Source organism: Diplotaxodon limnothrissa, linkage group LG19 (assembly GCF_057381915.1).
Source record: "Diplotaxodon limnothrissa isolate DT_005_m linkage group LG19, D_limnothrissa_male_GT1.1, whole genome shotgun sequence".
NCBI classification, from domain to species: Eukaryota; Metazoa; Chordata; class Actinopteri; order Cichliformes; family Cichlidae; genus Diplotaxodon; species Diplotaxodon limnothrissa.
The window spans coordinates 5,369,465-5,391,584 of NC_140614.1; the positions used below are offsets into that span (position 1 = coordinate 5,369,465).

At 38.7% G+C, this 22,120-nt stretch overlaps 1 protein-coding gene across 1 annotated transcript in view; it reads right to left on the reverse strand.

The window, feature by feature from the left end:
* Nucleotides 1-22,120, reverse strand: part of npas3 (neuronal PAS domain protein 3) — a 367,303-nt gene that overhangs the window by 56,928 nt on the left and 288,255 nt on the right. The window lies entirely within an intron of this gene.

Sequence of the window (22,120 nt, forward strand, 5' to 3'; positions counted from 1 at the left end):
TATTTTTCAATCCATAGTTCCATATCTCTATATCCCATGCTGTTCCTTTGATTCCTAAATTCACCCTGTTCCCCTCTGTCACTCTTCTACTTCCACCAATACAATAAAGGCAATCCATCTCACAATGCACACTTTTGTAGAACTGGTAGGATTGAAGATTTTCCCTCAGGAAGAAAAGACAAAATGCATTGAGCATGCATTAAAAGTCTGCTGTAGATGGAGTTATTGAGCAAGCAGAAAAGAGACGCAATTAAGACTCTTACTTAACAGAAAAATCTCTTGGAAAAGGCAAATGCATCAGTTTATTGCAAAATATTCACGTCTAATGAATTCTTCTTTTCTTTTTTTATTTTCTCTTTGACATGTTATATTTTATTGGTAAGTGACCTTGTTAAGTAAAGATGGTACCATCTGAGTATTTACTAATCAATCTGTGTAGTAAAAGAATGGCTATATGTAAAATATTATACTTTCAGGCAGGTCAAAAAGTCGAGCTCTGCCACAAGCCTAGCAGATTAGATAATCTTACTGTTGTAATGTTCTTCTATGCATCCATTTGGGAAATCTAGTTTAGCCTGCTCAAAGTTGCTGCACACCTGCAAGGTGCTTTGCAACCCACCTCCACCTGAGCTATCAGTGTCATATCTGTTATCATTGACACCTGCTTTGCTCTGGGCTGGGGTCCTTTTGCTACCCTCCCCATCTTAAACTTAGGACGGGGAAGTTGCACAACAAAGCCACGGTGCTAAGCGTTACTACAATCACTCCTCTTGTGAGTGTTATGGTCTGGACAGAAAAAAACAGTAATAACCTTAAAGAGTAGGATAATTTAGAAGCCCTACCATTTGGTAGAATGGGCTATGATTTTGACCACTGTTTTTGATTGGGTCATCTCTTTAACACTGCAGCCCCTCTTGCTCGCAGTTCAAATCAATATAATCGCTCTAGGAATGCTACACTAGTATTATATTTTTAACAGGCCAACTAACACCTCCACCCCTCTCTCTTTCATCCCTTCTCTCCTGCTCTTTCTTCTCCTCTCATCCCGCTCCTCTAATCCGTCCCTTGTCAGCCGTGGAGAATCAGCAGCATTTTGTCTTTCTTATGGAAATGGAATAAATAAGCTCCCTCTTATTAAATAAATACAGAGTCCCTTCACCTTAAAGACTCTCATTAGTGGCGATGGAAGCGGATTTGTCTTCGTTAATTGGGGATGAGACGAGCAAGCGCCATCTAAACCACAGCGTTACGCTTACACGCAAACACACATGAACACACACTGGTGCTTGCAAAAGCAAAACACGCAGCTTGCACAAACAAATTCCTGTCAAGGTTAGAAATGCACAAACACAGCTTGTGTGACGCACATTTACACACACACATAATTAGGTACACAAGTTTCAAAGGTGTGATGGTTGTGCTCTGCTATTTAACATGTGTGTTTTCATTTGTAGCATATCAAAAAAGATTGTGCACATTTATTTCCACATGCTAATCTGGTTATGTATGTTTGTGTGTGTGTTCAGGTTTTTTGGGGGTCCGCTGGGACAAAGGGGATTACATGGGTGTAATCCCTTTAATAAGAAATCCCTTTAAGGCAATTTAGTCCCCTCATAAAGTCTCATCTGGAGCAGAAAGTGATGATTAAGAAATGAGGCTGATCACTGAATAACATACACACACACATTCAGACCCTGGTGCACCATGGGAGTTAGTGTTCATGTTTACACATTACAGTGCTAATTGGATCTACATTGTTCTTCCTTGCAATAACACGCTGACTTTTAATCAATTAAAACTTGGCATAACTATTTTACATAAAGTCACTGGTGGAGCTAATTACACAGAGGAAACAATGTAGAAAAGAAATTAGACATTCTGACACTTGCTGCAACAACACTTTAAAATAATTATCATGCAGCAGACCGAAAAATAACACATTACTGTAGACAAGTATGTGTCAGCTAGAAGTATGTAAAGGGTAGTGGCATTTAAAAATTTTTATAACCCTAGAAACAGTTTAGATGTATTCTAACATTGAAAGTAAATAAAAGTAGAGCTTTGCTCTAATACTAACAGAACTGACTTTTTTTTTCTGGGGGAAAAAAAAGACATCCCCCACTTTTATTTCCAGTGGTCCTAATCCCCTTCTCTACTCGCGGGGTGATGATCAGTATAAACATCACAATGGATTCATAATAAATTATTTTTAAAAAACATATGGCAGTTAATAATTGCTATACGTTTGACAGTGTTCATCCAAAGTTTCATTCAGATCGGCACATCCGTTAAAGAGACAGATGGAAGGGAGGAAGCTGTTGAAATATTTTTATTATTATCCTTTATTTCTCCTGGTGAAAAGCCAGCAAAAGTTACAACAAACAGAACTGGCAGATAAAGTAAATGTAATGAAATTTCAAAATAAGTGTTCTTACAGAATTCAAAAATTAAAATGAGTTGAAATTTGTGCTAAAAACACTAAAGGTCAGGTAAAATAATTTCCACAGTTATCTCTTCCTTTGGTAAATGCTACCATTAGCTGCAGTACTCAAACACTGGTGCAGTCTTACATTGCACAGACATAGTGGGCATTTATGCTTCAACGGTAAATGGACGCCATAGCCGTAAACTCCCCTGAAATTGTACTCTGGAACCAACAGCAAAAACTGCTGTGCCCCTAGAAATTCAACTTCATGATTGGCCTGCTCAGCCTGCCTCCTGTGCATTTTCCAACTATTTTTATGTAGTTTTTGAATTTATTAGTGAGAGAATAACAAACATTGCCTAACTAGGATGAATAATTATCCCAGCATCAATATAAGTACTCACAAATATCAGGAAATTACAGGAGGAAGGTTTCTGAAACTGTTGGAATGGATGTTAGGAAATGTACAAAGTGGAAAAAATTAAGGGATGAACACACCTGGACCACATCAAAGACACAAAACCCAGGAGAGACAAATTTATTTGAGTCTATTGGATGTCACCACTTAACCACTTATAAAACAACGGACACGACTACGCTGCAATTAACAGGAAAATTAGGTGTTTAAAAAGTCCATGTAGCATGAAAAAGGTTTACTTTAAACTGTAAAAAAGAATATTAAGGAACCCAAAATAAAAACATGGAGCCACAAATGAGCAGAATAGGAATCTGTCTGGGAACAGTGGAGGAGTTAAAAGTTGCCCTAAGCTTTATGTATTATTAGATAGTGGATGCTAATATCTTTAATGTTATGTTGTGCATGTTCGCAACACTTTATACATGAAGAGTAAATCAAGAATCTGTTCCAAAGATCACCTTAACACACAATGAAAGAATCTAGGCCAAAGCAGAAGCCGAAAGTTTCAAGTTTTCACTTGAAGCTAAAATTATTTAACATTGTACATTTAAAATGCAAAATTTCTACAATGCCATTACAACTCAACTTGCTCAGTTGACAAGACACCTCTACATTAATTTTTCGTTCATGTCAGAAGAAGCTAGGAAAGGAAACGAACGTGTGTCTCAGGGTTATTATTGTTAACGAAAACTAACGAAATAACGAAAACTAGAAGTGAAAAAACATTTTCGTTAACAGAAATAAAAATAAAAACAACAAAAGGAAAACTAACTAAAACTGTAATGAGTGTTCACAAAACTAACTAAAATTAACTGAATTTATAGCAAAAATGTGTTTAGTTTTCATTGATGTGTGCGTGTCATACAATAGTCAAGGGTGAAAATGAAGTTTAGTTTCCAGATTTATTCTTGCTGTGTCTCATTATGCCAGCAGGTGGCAGTACGTTAGTCGAGTCGTCTGTGTTGCTGCTCCGTCCACGCGCAGAATCATGTCAGGAAAAGTCGGGAGAAAGCGCCAGAGTCCAATTTGGGATTGCTTTGAATATGACTGTGTTTTGGATAAAGCAAGTGTCTTGTAGTGGAAAGAGACAAATTATGAGGGACATTTCTAAAGGGGAAAAATTCCCACAAACCTTAAAGTGCACTTGAAAAGCTCACACAAGAAGGCTAACCTAGCTTACCTTGAGAAGGTAAGGGAGCACACTCAACCCTCTTCCCCAGAAACAGACGCTAAGGCAAGGCAGCGTGATGCATCCCGAGACAACAGGACGGGGATATCTACATAACTGTGTGAGTCAATTGCCTTCAAAAAGTTTATCAATTCACTTGAAACAAAATTACGAACACCCGGTGCTGCAAGAGTTAAAAGTCTAATTGGGGCCAAGATATACATTTTATAGTTGCCTGGTATCAATGGTTGTTCATCTGCCTTTATTCATTTATTTATTTAAAGAACCCATAGGTGGGAATGTGAGTTGTCTGTCTCTGCGTGTTAGCCCTGCGACAGACAGGCGACCTGTTCGGGGTGCAGGGTATGGTAGCTGGAATAGCAACATACCCAAGGATAAGCAGAAGAGAATGACTGATATGATGAAACTTAATTATTGCAAACACAACTAAAACTATAACTGAAACTAATCAAAACTAAACTGAAACTAAGGATTTTCAAAAAAATAAAAACTAAACTAAACTAGCAAACAATTGGTAAAAACTAATTAAAACTGATATAAAATTGAAAATCTGAAGTCAAAACTAAATAAAAATAAAAACTAATGAAAATTGCAAAACTATTAAAACCCTGGTGTGTCTGTATGTTCCTGCCTTAGAGCCACCATGCCAAAGTGCAATATGTTTACTTGGCGGATAAAGTGACTCCTGATTTAACACACACAGTTTGTGCCAGTTTCTGTTTTTCACCAAAACACAGCGCTGAAGATGTATGGCAGCCTACGTTTTTTAATCAGGCGGGAACCTTGGCAACAGCAACATCTATATATCAAGCTATCCTTCCAGCTTTCCATACAGAGGTTGGCCAAGAGATTTAATACCATTTCTTTTTTCTCTTTCTCCTAATATCTCGTGTATATGGGGTAGCGAAGTGCGACTAAATTCAGCCTACACAGTAGGCAATGTTTTCAGGGACATGAAGATGTTGGAATAGGTTTCCAACTTTGTGGGGACCTGGACCATCATGATTTACCTACGAAAACATAAACAAAGAGAAGGGAAATGTGGGACATTAAAGTTGTCTAGGACTCGAGGTGGCTAAACTATGACACAAAACTGGGCATTCACATTTGTTAAAATATCCAGTAATGCATCCATTCAGTCAGCACTGCTCTATAAAGATGGAAGAATAGGTATGGGGTAGTCAAAGTTCGTCTGGAGACCTTTATCAAAACAGGCTTCGTCTTTTCAATCTTCTCATTATGTATTATTTGAAAAGGATGGACAACAGATACACTAGCATATTGCAATTCCCCTGCATCAAAGCTGGTTCGGGCCACTCCAGCATATCACTCAGACACAGGAAAAGCAGGACTTGAAATGGACTGGAAATGACAACGGAACAAATCCAACTTATGTGATTCCGCTGAATCAATCTTCCATGTTCTGTTCAGGGTATGTTTAACCTCTCCTTTACCAAAAAACAAAGGAATGATTCAAACAACAGATAAAGAAATACATACATAGTGCTATCAGGGGTTTAACAAATTGAGGGATGTGCTGGCTGAGTGGTGACCTCAGCATAAAAAAAAGCCTCTCATCACTCCCATCAGGCTCAGTATGCATTTTGACATTGTTTGTCTGCTTAGAGTCTTTAGATAAAACTTATTAAAGCACAACAGACACGCAGGCTTTATCGCTTCACTCACCCTCCCAGACAAGGACATCAAGTGACAAAAGACAATAAGAATGACGGCGATAACCGTGTCAAACGAGCACAGAGTGCGTGAGAAAGTGTTTTGCGAATGAATCCAAATGTTAAGCGAGTGTGTTCGTGCGAATCAAAGAACGTGTGTGTTTATGTTCGCCCTTCTGCATCCTTATCAGTCCCTTCTCCATATTTTAGGACGTGCACATGTGTGATGGAAGAGGGTGCTGTCAGCTGTAATTACTGCAGACATACTAGTATTCGCGGCACACTGCTCAGCTATGTGAACCTTGCATTTAGAGCAGGAAACCAAAAAGTCTAGGTTGAGGTTTCTGCCGAACACTAGTTTCTAAATTAAACTGGGCTTTCCTCAACTATTAGCTGGTGGGTTAGGGTTAAAGTCAGGGTAATGTAAGTGATTCCTTTTTTAAGAAGCAAAATCATGGTCTGAATGAACTCTTGTGCCAAAATAGGAGCTCTATAAAGTCTGTTATAGACTCCTCTTGTTAGCCAGTGTCTTTTCATTTTATTTTATTATTTTTATTTTTTGTATATGTATAGTGTAACAATGCTGGAGCTGACAGGTGGAAGAAAAGGGAAGAATAAAAGAAAAAGAGAGGAGAAATAGGAGAAAATATAAGTGATTCATAACAATATGTCTTTCATGGAGGTCATAAAGCAAGTGAGCCGAGAGCTGTTTTTACAGAGACTTCGATACAAGCAGACTAGGGCTGGGCCATATCATACCGTTCACGGTAATACCGGTATAACGTTGGGCAACGATAAGAAAATGAAATATTGCGATAGAATATGAGTAAAACGCGCATGCGCAGTGCCTTTGTTTTCGTACGCACATGGGGGTGACGGAGAATGAGAAAGGCGAAAGCAGATCGTTGAATGAAACAGATGAACCAGAATTGGTTTTTAAAAATGCTGCAACTTCAGTGGTGGAACTGGTTTAGCTTTCGTACGTCAGATACACAACAAAGCACTATTTTTGGTAGAGCATGCTAGCAGGCCGTCACTTAAAATCAATCCTTTGATTTTCTGAAAATCGACAGTGCCCCTTATAATCCCGTGTGCCTTATGTATGAATTCTGGTTGTGTTTACTGACCTCGAAACGGTTTTATGTACACGGTGCTCGAAAATCTGTCAAATGTTTTAGTACAACTTTGCTAAGCTACGAAGCCGCACCGCTTGATGGATTGTCGGAGCATTACGGCTATCGTAGGCAGAGCAGAGTGATACGTACTGTGCTTCAACATAATATTACCGTATTGTGTGTGTGTATAACCTCTTTTTAAGTTTTGTGGATATTATACATGGTTATGCTGAGGATATGTCGGCCAGTTTCCACTGGAAATGCCTTTTGGTTAAACTGTCAGCAAGGAATTTGCATTTGCACTGTTACATTTTTATATAACTTTAATGCACATAAAAAACAGCTGCTTGTTTCAGTGAAAATACATTGATGTTTTTTTTTTTTTTTGCACTAATAAAGTTGTTGAGTTGCAAAATATTTTGTCTGGTGTCAATTATATCGTCAGTTATATCGTGATAAATATTTTTGGTCATATCGCCCTGCTCTAAAGCAGACTTCTTTTTGCCCCCTCCTAGTCACTGCAAAGGGCGTAGTTTAATGTATTTCCAGACAGACCTGGAGAACATGTCCATTGTTTCTGTGCAATCCATTCTTCCAATGTGATCCGATGTCCTTTGGCTCAGTTCAATTCAGTTTTATTTATAGAGTGCCAAATCTCAACAGTTCCCTCAAAACAATTCACACTGTAAGGGAAAGACCCTAAAATAATACAAACCCCAACAATCAGAGGACCCCCTTGTGAACAAGCACCTTGGTGATAGTGGGAAGGAAAAACTCCCTATTAACAGGAAGAAACCTCTGTCAGGGAAGGGCAGCCATCTGTCGCGAACCTGTTGGGAGTGAATGGAGGGAGACAGGACAAAAGACACGCTGTGGACGAGAGCCAGCAATGAATAATAACTAATGATTCAATGCAGAATGGTGTATAAACACAAAGAGAGTGGAAAGAGGTGAGTGAAATGTTCAGGACATCACGGAAAGCCCCCAGCAGCCTAGGCCTATTGCAGTGTAACATTAGGTCATGTGTTATTTTGGAAGTGCCATCTTCAAACAGCTTTATTTGACGGTGAAATGTAGCTTTGGGGCAACAAAGAGTGAGGGGTCATGCTCTTTTGCTGTGTTTGACCATAACCTAAAGTTCTATATCTGGAACAATTCTCAGTAATACAAATTATTTTCCGTTTTGCTTCCTCTGTCTCTTTAAACAATGCTAAACTGTCGACCCAACAGCGTACACCTCGGCCTGTGTGACAAAAACCATGAGCCATTAAGAATGAATTACAAAGCCGGTCTAGCCCTCGTAACTTTTCACCACCATTAATTACACCTCCACCTCCAGAGTACGAGAAAGAAAAACACAAATTTCTTCATTTTCATTGTGAAAGGCGCAGCCCTGGCAAACTAAATAACAAATAAAAGACATGAAATCCGAAGCGTTGAATTCCCATTAATCACATTCTCACTCTCTGTATCACACTTTAATTAATATGGCAACATTTTAAAACCACACACACAGAAGCACACGTACCTCAAAACAGTAAAAAACCTCTGTGTGACTTTGTAAAGTACTAATCAAATAAATTGATGTTGGCTCGCAGGGTTCAGAATTAATTACAGCATTAAACATTAGCTAAGTGGGGTAATATTCCAAGTTTGATAGTGCATAATTACTCTGCTGTTAATGATTCATGGGGCGTCGGCCTCCGTTAGAGGCGAGGAGCGAGTAGAAATGATGGACATCAGCTCATGTGTCAAAAAACTGCAGACCAACTTCATTTCCTCCTTAAAGGATAGAAATATTTTACATGTTTTCTGAAATCTTGCGGTTTTCGCTTGGAGCTTTTGAAAATCTTAATTAAACTGAATAATTTACACTTAAACATAGAAACTTAAGTGTCAGCAGCGAAAGAGATAAAGCTAAGCCATCAAATGTAACACTTGAGTAACCAAGCAACTCAATAATGTGCACACTGTGGGGAAAAAAGACAGAAAACAAAGCCTGTAAAATAACAAAAGAAGGTCATGAATACTGAAGATGGCACTACATATTTATCTAATTTATCCTATTCTGATTTGTCTACTACAAAAAGCTAAGAAACATCCTGCTGTTAAGCTTACCATACTTATTTTATTCTGTTAGCCTGCGGTCCCTGCAGGAGCTGTGGGATTGTCAGGCACTTGAATTCCAGGGTGATTCCAGGTGAAAACCTACTCTTTATAATAACTCTAGTTCTTTGTTTTATTCTTTTTGCACACTTGCTTCTTTTAACTTCCCAGAATTTGCTTTAAAGCATCAAAATGTCTGAATAAAGCATTTGCCTGACTGTAATCATGTAAAATTATATACACACACACACACACACATATATACATATACATATATATATATATATATATATATATATATACATATATATATATATATACATATATATACATATATATATATATATATATATATATATATATATATATATATACATATATATATATACATACATATATATACATACATATATATATACATATATATATACATACATATATATATACATACATATATATATATACATATATATATATACATATATATATATACATATATATATATATATATATATGAGAGAGAGAGAGAGAACAAAAAACTGGTTCCATATGGTGCAAACTATGTGTAGATTTTGTTTGTGTTCCAGAGCGCTTAATATTCATAAGTGCATATGTGTATTAGTGCATAATGTTTATATAGTATGGAGATTAATGTGTCTGTGACCACACTCCGTTCTCATATATGTGTGTGTGTGTTTGAGAATAAAGCTAGAATCAAGCTGGAAGACTTGGTGTATTATCAGTCAGATGAATGGGGATGAATCTATATAGCAAGCACATGCATGCATGCATGCACGCATACATACACACACATGCACACACACAGCTGATATCAAGACGCTTTCCTTGTCAACACCTCAGAGGATGACAAATGAATGGTCCATTATGAACTGTTTGCCACGCTCTGTTTGTGTGTACGTGTGTGTGTGTCAGTCAGCCTCTGATAGATGGTGATTTATTAGGCAAAACAAAACACCGAACACTGAAAGCAATCACTTCATTGGGGGAGTGAGAAAGAGGGGGAGAGAGACAGAGGTGGCTATATAGCACGGTGAACAGTAAGAGGTGTCACACAGGAGGAAGTAAGAGGTGTCGTACTTTTCCAGGTCTAAATGAATTATGGCACATCAGCTATTCTCTCTGAAAGTTAAGTTTGAAGTGAATGAGTAGCAGTGTAACATGGCGTTCCACGGAGACCTCCAGTATGTTTAATGTGTTGTTTATAACCCCAATGTTGCTAGATTAGTGCGTCTGTTTGATTTTCAGAAATTTTACTTCAAATTAAGTTTAAAAAATATTAAAAAAGAAAAAAAAGGCAAACAGTTCCAACTGAAATAGATTGCAACCTTAAAAAGCAAAAAGAAACTAATTCTGAACCTGAGAATGATAGGCATGAGCGCGAGTCTGTGACTGATAGATAAGGGTTGATCTGATATTGGTGTGTTGCAGTTGTTCCTCCAACATCATATTAATGCGGCTCCAGACACATTATTGCAACTAACCAATCATGTTATTGTGATTTTTATCCTTTATCACTGGGGAGAAGTCTGCATTAAAGGCTTGCTTCCAGACTTTCGAACACAAGGTTACAATTGCAAAGGGTCTATTTTAAACCAACCCATGATCTATACTAAACATAAAGTATTTCAGTCAGAACCTTCACATTCACATCCAATTTGATTTCTGTGTGCAGTAAATTATATTTGATGGTTTGCTCTGTTCTTGGACTTCCCTGACTTTCCATAGGCAGAGCTGGAAGAAAGCAGAACGGCGGCAAGAGCCCTCAGCAGGCAATAGCAGTCATCGTTGGCAACAAATATGCCAACTGATAAAGTCAGAAATGGCACGAAAAACCGGAGTTGGGGTAAAGGTGGACTGCAGCGCAGCATGCAGATACTGAGCTAACATTTGATGTTGATCGGCAAGCTGATCTTCCAGGATTATAGCTGAGCTGATTTTGAATTCTGTTTGAACTTGCGCCAGGCTTGAATCAAATAATAGAAAAATAATTAATAGATAATTAACACTATGTTTTCCCGTCATGGACTTTGTTATCTACTGTAGTGTGCAAAGGTCTTGAGCCATCCTTGATGACTTTATATATTTTTCAAGAAAACCAGCATATTGGTGCAACCATTTATTTAAATGTGCAAATACACAATGAATACAGGATTTTAAGGCAAAAAAGAAAACTTTTGTACAATTCTAAGGAACCTGAAAATCTGAATTTGGGCTACCTTTATTCTTCACAGGCACAGCCTGAACTCTCTTAGGTGAGCTTGATTGATAGTTGTCTTCTCAAAGGATGTTCCAAAGTTCTTCCTTGAATGTCGACTGCCTTATGTTCGCTTCTCTGTCAGGATAAAGGTGCCCTGTGTGTTTTTTTTATCCAGCTATGCTTTTCTTGCAACAGCGGCATGGTTGGAATTGCTGTCATGCTAAAAATTAAGCTGTTTATCTGATGTAAGTGGTATTGCATAGCGGCTCAACTCTGATGGTACTTTTTTGTGTCCACGAGTCTATCAATTTTGACCACATCCTGAATATCACTGTCTAAAATGCAGGCCCAAACCATGACAGTGCCTCCACCATGTTTTATGTATAGCTGTAGACACTCACTGTTGTCACTGTTGCTCTGTCCTGACTCCCTACATACACTGAAAAAAAGAACATGTTGGATTTACATGATTCAGTAGTGGACACTGGTTGCACACAATTGTTTTGCTTTGGCAGAAACTTAAACAACTGAGTTAAATCAACATTACTTATTCATATTCAATAAACCTGCGCATTTTATGTTAATAAACCATGATTGAAACATGTTTAGATGAAGTAAGTTGAGCTCTTGGAATATTTTAATCCTTCACAATTTTGTGACTTTATTCCAACACTATTCAATAACGTTTACCGAATAACTACTTGGTCATTAAATACTACATGTTGTCATCTATTACATAACGTTCAACAACGTCTAGAGTCTGGTTAACATAAAAAGTGAATGGATTTACAACAACTTCATCACTATCCATGCTCCTTTATCCATGTTGCAGGGGGGGCTGGGGCATAAAAAGAAGATGGGGTAAACCCTGGACAGCTCAGCACACACAGAGACAAACAAGCATTGGCAGATCCTACATGATTTAATTAGGTTCACCATAGAAACATGAAATTATTTTGTTTAAATTACAAGTTAGACTTTTGTAAATGTAACAACGACCGAATTTCCTTTTGTTGAGTGTATTGACAATCATTTGAACCAAAAATTTCAAATTTGGACTAATCGCTCTATAAGATTTGGTTCCAGTTCTTCTGTAATTTGCCATACCTCAACCTATTTTTTAGGTCTTCTAGTTATTTTTTGTCTTCCTCAAGTTTGAATGAAAAAAAAATGCTTCTATGATAGATCAGTAGTAAGTAGTAGGCGTATGTTTAACCAGTGTTACCAACACCAGATTGTGAGATTTATTCATGTTTCACTTGTATGAATAAAAGGGTTTCAGTGTTGGATATGAGGTGGTCTAAGTGATGTGGAATACTCTCTTGGATTAATAATATTCCAAGAAGACTTTTCCACCAGGGCAAGAATGAAATGTTTTAATGTCTTCATTTTCTTTTCTCCCCCTCAAAAGAAAAAAAGTTAGAAATGAGTGTTTCATCTTGCAAAGATGGTTGTTCTGTTCATATCATGTAGCATTAATTTAAGTTTCTGTTTAGTGTAAAACAGTCACTGAAAACATACATTTATTTTTAAGTTAACTTAATGTGCATTTATCATAGATAAATTTGAAGAATATAAAAACAGGAAACTCTAAAGTGTAACTGGTTGTTACTGTTGGTCTCTTTGCCAAGTTCAAGCATGGAAATATCATCCTCACACTGCTGGAATCATTGTAACTAGAATGTAACTCCAAACCACACATCGACACTTTTGCCTTGACCTTCTCTCTGTCTTTCACCATCTTTGTTATTGATATCAACATAGTGGGATCATCATTTTATTCTGTGTCCATGTGCTTGTATGTGTGTGTCTGTGTGAAGGGGGAAAAAAAACCCTTTTCAAATCTATGATAAATCGCTGGACACTGAGGAGTATTTGTCTGTGTGTGTTTGAGACTATGCTGGCATGTGTGTTGGCTTACCCTCCTGAGAGGGACTGAAAATAAGAGATCCTTCACCAAGATCAATACACACACACACTCACCAAGCATCCTCTGTGTCCCAAATCACTAAAGCTTCTTCAACTTGCTGACTTGTTAAACTGATAGCACACGCACACCACAGGAGTGTGTGTGTGTGTGTGTGTGTGTGTGGGGGGGGGGGTGTATTCATCATCTATCTCTTCTTTCACTCTTTCTAACTGACCCTCTCCTCTCGGGAATCAGGTTGTGGAGTGATGACTGTAGGTGAGGTGCAGTCTGGGTGCTTTAAAGAGTCATGGGATGACACACTGACTTAAGACTCAAACACACTACAAGACCAAATCACACACTTAAGCCTGCAGAGAGGGTGGGGTATTTTTTTAAACACACACACACATACCCACACACACACACAGGATTAAATCACTCTGGGTTTCATGTCATTGCATTGGTTCAGTGGAAATTTACAGCCAGACAGGGCCAGACACAGGGACTCAGAGGACACACACACACACACACACACACACATACATACATATATATATATATATATATGTGTATATATATATATATATATATATATATATATATACACACAAGATTTTGTAGGCTGCACATGCATCATTGTTACAGTTGTTACTGGTCACCACTAGAGGGCATCGAGTCACAGAAAAAAAGCATTCCCGACAATGATCAAGTCAGGACAATATTTCATCATATTTATTAAAAAAAAAGAAATGGGAAAGAAAGTTAAAGAGGACACAGTTGTGTAAGGGTTAGTAGTTTACCCTTGTACAATATAGACCGTATATGTATTGGCCGTTGGAGCATATTAAAGAACATTAAAAGGAGGCCTCGGCATATTAGAGAAAACATTTACAAATGAAGACACTCATCTTCATTTACAAATGTATACACACAAAATGTTAGTTATTTCCTGTTGAAAGCTCTGCTTTTTTTTGCACGCGCGTACCTGCATGCGTGTGTGTGTGTCTGAGACAGGTCTGCCTGTTGTGAGGTGGCAACAGCAACGATTAAGGGAGATGAAAAGAGCTTCAGTTTAATTAAAGATGAAGATAAATGTGCTGTAAACACATGCACACGTTTAAATGCTCTATTTGAATCTACACATCCACATAAAGAGCACAATGAAATGCATACTGTATACGTGATACTGTGTAATGCACACGTTCCGAGGCAAATTCCCAAACATGCTCGATGCCTCGTTGGCTGACAGCTCAGAAACACACAGACTCGACCAATCTTTAACAGCTGACGTAAATACGAGCATCCATATTTCACACTGAGATTTAAAAAATGGTCTCGTGGTGATTCTGTTTTTTAAACTATCGACTGGCACATTCACTCATGGAGTGTGATGAACGAAGGGGAGACGTGCGCGTGCACACGCACAAAGTGTGGACGTGCTGCGAACATGGATTTAGGAAACCTGACGATTTGTTTGACTGCCGTCTGTCCTTTCTCTTTCTATCTATTTTATCACTTTTCAGTCCTTTCTCCCGCTTTCTCTCTTCCAGCCATATATTTTCCAGGTCTCTCACCCACTCACAGACTCCACTGTGTTGCTCTGGAGACCCGAAAATCTCTCCTCTGTTCTCCCCAAATCTCACAACAATGGGGGTCTTTGAACGTTTAGAGCGAGGGCCCTAGACACTGATAAGCCCAGTGTTGAACGTCCAAACGCCAAGGCCAATCCCTAACTCCCAGTGCATTATGGGACTCTGATAAGGACACAATGGAGGAGCACTTTTATCGTGTTTCTCATGCTAATACATCCACTGCTGCTTATTCTTTTTATTGAGGAGATTTCATTTGTTTGGTGTGTTAATGACTCGTACAGTGCTTCAGGTGATGTGTGTGCGTGCTTGAGGCTAAATCTCATCCATCCTGCAGAAAGGTCCTCGGGCGAAATAACACCCACACACACACACACACACACACACACGTACAGTTTAAATAAGCCTTGAGGTTACGTATACTTTGCTTTATGCATAGGCATGACTTGAAACAAGGCCCTTGTTTTGTGTGTGAAATGCAGCCACACACAGCAGAAAGAAAACCAGCATTTTAAAGCCACCCAGGTCATGTTTCTTGGAAACATAAAAAGATTATTGTTCATGAAACACATTTAAAACTTTGCTATCTACATATTTATTCTATTTTCCTTAAAATAAAAATCAATCATAACCAATTAAACATATCATATTTAGTCCTGGTCTTCCACTGTTGGATGCACTGTGGAAACATCAACTGACTGACTGATATGTGGAACTGTAAAAGGTTTAATGTAACATTGTCAGCTAGCAATTATGTGACAGCAGTCCGGTTTATAAATCTTAAAGTAGAACACAAACTTTTTGAAAACGTAATAATCCAAATGACTGGCAACCCTCTGAAATGTTTTCTGCATTAGGCTGACATTTATGGAGTAAAATTAGGTACACGGGTTCAGGTTTTCCTGAGGATAAACTGTTATAACTTTGCTAATTCAGAGTGTTTTTATGGTGTCATTTTAGCATCTAGCCAAAAGTACAGTACAGTCTGCACAACATAGCTTTCAGCATTGCTTCAGAGTTTCTATAGCTCTGTTTAGATTATTTAAAATGTTCGGTTAAGGTTAGAGTCTCATGATAACTGATGAGATCAGCTTTTTAACCAAGCCCCCACATTGTGAAACCTTTATCAAGGGGTTTTAGTAACTTACACCAGGTTTTGTATTGAAAAGTAATCAGTTACACTGCTGTTTCCATTACTTTCACGCCACTCTATAAAATTATTAGTTAACAATATAAACCTACAGTTTCACACACCTACACAAATCCTTATCCTAACGAGAACAAACAGGATCTTTCTTTAAGTATGAACACAAAACCAACAAGACACAAAGTTGACAGAGAAGCTTCTAGATTGTCACAGTTTTAAAAGTTGCCTACTGTAATCCAAACACTTGTCTCTTTGCAAAACTAAGCAGTTCTGAAACCCAATCCTACCCAACCCAGGAGTTGAACCCTACACATGTGACCTATATCACATAGCCAACCTCATTATCTGAACTTTGGACGTTCTTTGTAGAAAAAAATAAAATCCTTTAAAAGAATGTAGTTCAGCTGTATGGAAACTTGATTTTTTGGAGATGTAGTTGAGACTAGACAAAAGCGTGTCATACAGTACGTTTCACAGTATAGTATACTATACTAGCTAAGTTTGATGAGCTTTCTACTTGGTTGGTTTGTCAGAATGGATAATTTACTTTATATCATGGATATATGTGTAACTGTGTGATTGTATTAGTGAAGCCAGTTTTACATTTTAAATTTAAAAGAAAAACATTTTGGACGACATAAAAGCAGGGAGGAAAAAAGAACAGCGGCAAGCAAGTGAGGGCGGGAGGGCATGAGGATCCTCTCTCTCCCCACTAAACACTAATATATGAGCCTGCAGCCGTAATAAAAGTATATTTATTATAAATATCCTCCATTCATTTTCCCAGCAGCGTTTACAGCCGGCAGTAAGCAGCCATTTTAATACTGTGGCTCCACTCTCAACATTTCTCAGCTGAAGGACCCTGTTCACATTGAGGGACTGTGGTGATTTCAAGCGTATTTGCTAAAAATGTTGCTTTATCATTGACTACAACAGATGAGAATAAAAGCAGCTCTTGCAAAGTTTCATTCATTTTATAAAACACAAAGCTAAATAATGGAGTTCAAGAATTAAAAAACAAATACACTTGTTTTTGTCTAAAAACGTTATTAATAATATAATGAAGAGTGTTCATCTCTATGTTGCTCTATTAATGGATTGTTGACCAGATTTGACTATTTATTAGGTCAACCATACATGTTCACTCAAGAATCTGCAGAACAGTGCTGCAAATGTTTGATCAAAGGCAAAATTCAAAATAAAAACCTAACAGGTGAAAGTGACGTCTCTTAGAGATGCTGCAATTAGCATTCACACGTTAAATCACTGAATCAATTCATCAGTGCCACTGAACACATCGCCAAGGAAACATTTTGGTGTGCACTGAACTGAAAAACCTCATTACATGACATTCACATCCATCTTAAAATGCAGAATGGCAATGTTAATGATATCATAGGCCAGGGGTGGGCAATTCATTTTCCCAAGGGCCCACAAGAAAATCTGGGACTGTTGTGGAGGGCTGCAGCAGTAAGCTGATCACAGTTCTGCTAAATATTAATTTTATCTCTTTATAAGTTGCTACTGATAGAAGATCATTAGTAGTTAGAGGCAATGAAAAAGTGAACATTCCTAAACATTCAACATTCCCCAAAAAGCTGAACAAATTGTGTGTTTTTGCTAAATTTCAAAGACTCGTGCTATTAAGACCAAGTAGTATTGCTTTGTTGCTTGTAGCTTAATTACTTCATCTGCAGTTGCCAGTACTTTTCACCCTGTTCACCAGGAGTAATCTAGTCTGTTTAGAGCTTGAACAAGTGTGTTAAAGTCAGGTTTAATGTCTGAGGTGGAAATGCAAAGGGCAGCGGACAGGTGATGGTCACTCAGAGAGGATCTGTATCTGAATTTGTTAAACTTCATCACAGAGACTGTATGATTACATATGACTGCACATCCAAAGAGAACCAACATCTTCTGAGCATGTGTATGAAGTTCTCGTCTTTGAGATAAGCATAAAAATCAAGCAATGATTCTGACTGGAAGTGCTCTGTAAGTAATGAATCAAAAGTGCAACAAACCTTTGCTAATCAACAACATGGTTCATTTTTAGAACTGGGTTATACAAAACCTCCCGGTATGTAATACAATGCAAAGATACCAAAAACTCTGCATTCATCTTTTGGGGCTAGAAAACACAAAAATCTGTTTCAACAGTTCCACGGTGAACTGCATTCAGTTGCACACGTGTATGTGCATACATTTAAAAAAGGAAATAAATGTTGCATTTAAAATAAAAATAACATACGTCTCTTGTGATTACCCACAAACTCAAAAAAAGTGAGCCATTCCCTGATGAAGAGTTCATCGAAGAATGTTTGATGGCTGAAGTGAAGCAAACTGCATGATGTGTGCTTATGTATGTTTCTCTAATTTCCCGCTGACCTCACGAAGGCCCATGTTTCACATTAACAGTAGTGAACAGATTGGTTTAGCTGCTGTGATGGCACCTCATAGTTTGTCCCTCTCCATTTTGGCTGCTGCCATGTTTGTTTTTGTGACGCCAACGTAGCAGCTAAGTTATCAGCAGCTAAGTTACCAGCTAACAGTGGTAAGCTTGGTTAGCAAGCATAGACTGCACAGCTGGAACCAAAAGCACAGAGCAAGCAGATACTTTTGAATAAAAACCCTCATACAGATGTTATAAAGATGGACATTATCTACAGAGAGACATTATTTTAATTGTTTAGCAAGCTAAACAAAGAGCAGCACAGCAACAAAGCTACACGTGAAACAGAAGGACATGAGGAAATGTTCCCATCCGACAACATAAAAGCAGATCTCTAAATAATAGCGTGCACGATTACATGACGGTTCTACCTACTAGGATTTATAGGTATGAAATGTATTTTTTCCTGGTAAATATCGCAGGTTGAAACACTGTAAGAATCTGCTCTGATATCTGATGAGGGAACATCTAAAAGAAAGATCAGACGAACAGAGAGAAGAGTTGTTGTAAGGGACTGCAGTGGAATCAATATTAATTCAACATTAGTGACACTGATTAAAAAAATAAATAAATATGCGCACACACACACATATACTATACTAATATATACTATATATATATATATTAGGGGTGCAACGATACACAAAATTCACGGTTCGGTTCGGTTCGATATTTTTTTGATACAAAAAAAATGTTCAAGGTCGGGTAGGCCGGAAGTAAACGGCTGGGGAAATTGGATGGTCTAGCCTTCTGATTAGCGTCACCGCTATCTCGGTGGAGTTTAATAAACTCGGCCGTCTGCTCCTTGCTATCTAAAATATAACAGGACACTGGCGTAAATTCTCGACCTTCTCATACTTCTGTTTAATCAGTTTTCTGTTTGATGTTTATTCAGCTGTGTAAAAACCAAGGAGGAACCCACCCGGGGGATTAATAAAGTTTTATTTTATCTAATCTAATAACTTTAATCTCAGCCAAACCGATTTACTCACGAACAAACAAAACACTGAAAAAACCCCAACAATAAAATTTTTAGGTTGTCTAAGTGACTTATATATTACGTTTAACCTGAGTAGCGAAAGTCTGCGGTGATCTGAAAATGATGTGCCGGGAGTTGTGCCGTTCTCGGCGGCTTCAGTAACCCTCGAGCTCCCGACTAGCTATCGAGCTGGTGGGTAGTAGATGCTCCGAAAACATCGAAGCACTTTTGCAAATATGCAATATCTTGATAAACCGAGCAGATATTTGATGTTTACACAGGTACTTTCTCGCCTGAAAATATGTTAAAAGTTTATTATGTGACCCAGAAAGATTAGTAAGAGTAATTTTAAAACTTAGTAGCGGCTGCCATTGTTGGAAACTGGAGTTTGGCTGGGACGCGCTATGAATTCTGGGATATGGTGGGCCACGAAGGACACACACGACCCATCCTTCAATGTAGCGGTTCCGAATGACAGCAATATCAGGAAGAAGGAACACGAGAAGCTGGAGAAATACCAAGGGCTCAGAGAAGAGCTCGAGAGGATGTGGAGGGTGAAGGTAACGGTGGTCCCAGTGGTAATCGGAGCACTAGGTGCGGTGACTCCCAAGCTAGGCGAGTGGCTCCAGCAGATCCCGGGAATAACATCGGAGATCTCTGTCCAGAAGAGCGCAGTCCTGGGAACAGCTAACATACTGCGCAGGACCCTCAAGCTCCCAGGCCTCTAGTAGAGGACCCGAGCTTGAAGGATAAACCGCCCGCAGGGGCGTGCTGGGTGTTTTGTTTTATATATATATATATATATATATATATATATATATATATATATATAGTTAGTCTTTTTATATATATGACAACACTGTGTGTATGAGTGCTGCAAATAACGTCATTAATGCATCTGCAGCATCAAAGATGAGTCACAACATTATCAATACAAAACTAGCATCAGTGCCTGTTTGTGTATGCTACGTGTCTGTGTGTGTGTGTTTTTGTGTGTCTGTGTTTTTACAGGCCAGTCTTTTATCTTTATTTGTCAGTAATTTTTCTTTAAATGGGAAAGTGAGTGCGTTTGTTTGCTACTACGTGTTTTTACTGTTTCCTGTGTACTCTGTGAACAACACAGTGTGTGTGTGTGTGTGTGTGTGTGTGTGTGTGTGTGTGTGTGTGTGTGTGTGTGTGTGTGTGTGTGCACGTGTATAGGGCAATTAATTGAGCAGCGATTGGAATGCGTCGCTGCAGCCCATTGTGAGCCCCTACAGGGCTTTAAATGCAAACACAGAAAGACAAAATGCACACACACACACACACACACACACACACACACTGAATTGCTATAATACATAGAAAAACATTGAGCCACGTCACAACACACAATCAGACACACAAATGCACACACAGTGGTGTTCCCTCAGGATCTCCACATTCAGCTGCTGTGACCTTGACGAGAACAACAGAAACTGCTGCTCTCTCTCTCTCTCTCGCTCTCTCCTCTTTAACTTCTGTTAATGTTTCTCTCCCTCTGTCTCTTGCTGTCTCTTCTCCTCCTCTTCCTCTCTATATTTCCATTTCCTTTCTTCTTTTTGTCATGAATTCTTCATCTCACATTCTCTTTTGCAGTCTGATGCTGTCCCTGTCCTCCAGTCGTTCCCTCCATGCGTCTCTGTATCCCAGTGGTAAATGTATTAATGTATACTTAGATCCATTTAGATCTAAGTGAAGTGCGTCTCCCATAAAATCGAAGTAAAATTTGTGGCTACCATACTGGACAACAGATTTACCTAAATCAAACTCTAATTGTATGATAGCATGTGTAGCCACTGCATGTGTGCTGAATGAAGTACGTAGATACAGTTACTGTGGAGAGTGATGGATAGATAGACTGACATACAGTAGCTTCCAGGTTTGAAGTATTAAGCAAATACCAAAGTGCCTTAAATCGGCATTCTTCCCAACAGCCAGCAGAGGGTAACTCCTCTGGAGTTTGCTAAAAGAGGACCAGTTGTATGCAAGTCTATAAGAACATCCCTCAGCTCCCATGACCTATACCAGCAAAGACTTTCCTGTTGAGTTTATGGTCTTAATCGCTTGTTTTCAGCTGTGTTTGTGAAAATGATAGAGAATCAGTATTATATTAAAATCAGCACAGCAGGGTCTGCTTTGGGGGTGGCCCTCCTGTAATCAACAAGTTGCTAAATACCATATACTCATATGCATCCATATCTGCTACAGTTGTTCCTTCTGTCTCGGGGACACCTTAGCATAGTCTGTCACTTGGGTCCTGTTGGCTGTGGTAGACTCCGGGCTCTGTGGATCCGGTGCTTAGGGCCTGTCCTTGTGCTGTCATGATCAGAGCCTTAGTGCTGCCCTACAAGTCAGAATTTTCTACTCACGGGTAGGAATCCTTGATGTCAGCCACTTCCACTATCTGTTCATGGTACATCCCATGCAGGGAATTCATTGTCCATAATAGCTTCTCTTCCTGTAACTCATCACTCTCTGTCTTCAACTGCCCGAGGCATTCTTGGAACAGTTAATCTCGAAGGGCCATCTTCCAGATGTATTCACGGATGTTTCATGTTTCATCTTGGATTGTGGTTCTGACACTCACTAATCCTCTCCCTCCCTATTTCCATTGCTCATAGAACCTCTGCTGGTCTTCAGGTGGAGACGTCCACATACCGTGAGGAGTTTTCATATCTTCATGTTGGAGGCATCTATCTCCTCCTGTGGCCAGCTTATTATTCCAGCTGGGTATCTGTTGACCAGTTGGGTGTATGTAGTGATGGCTTGCATCTTATTCCTACTATTCGGCTGGCTTCTCAGCTGTTGTTTTACCTTCTGGAGGTATTTGGCTGTGGCTTTTCTTTGTGCACATTTATCATGGTTCCCATTGGCCTTTGGGTTAC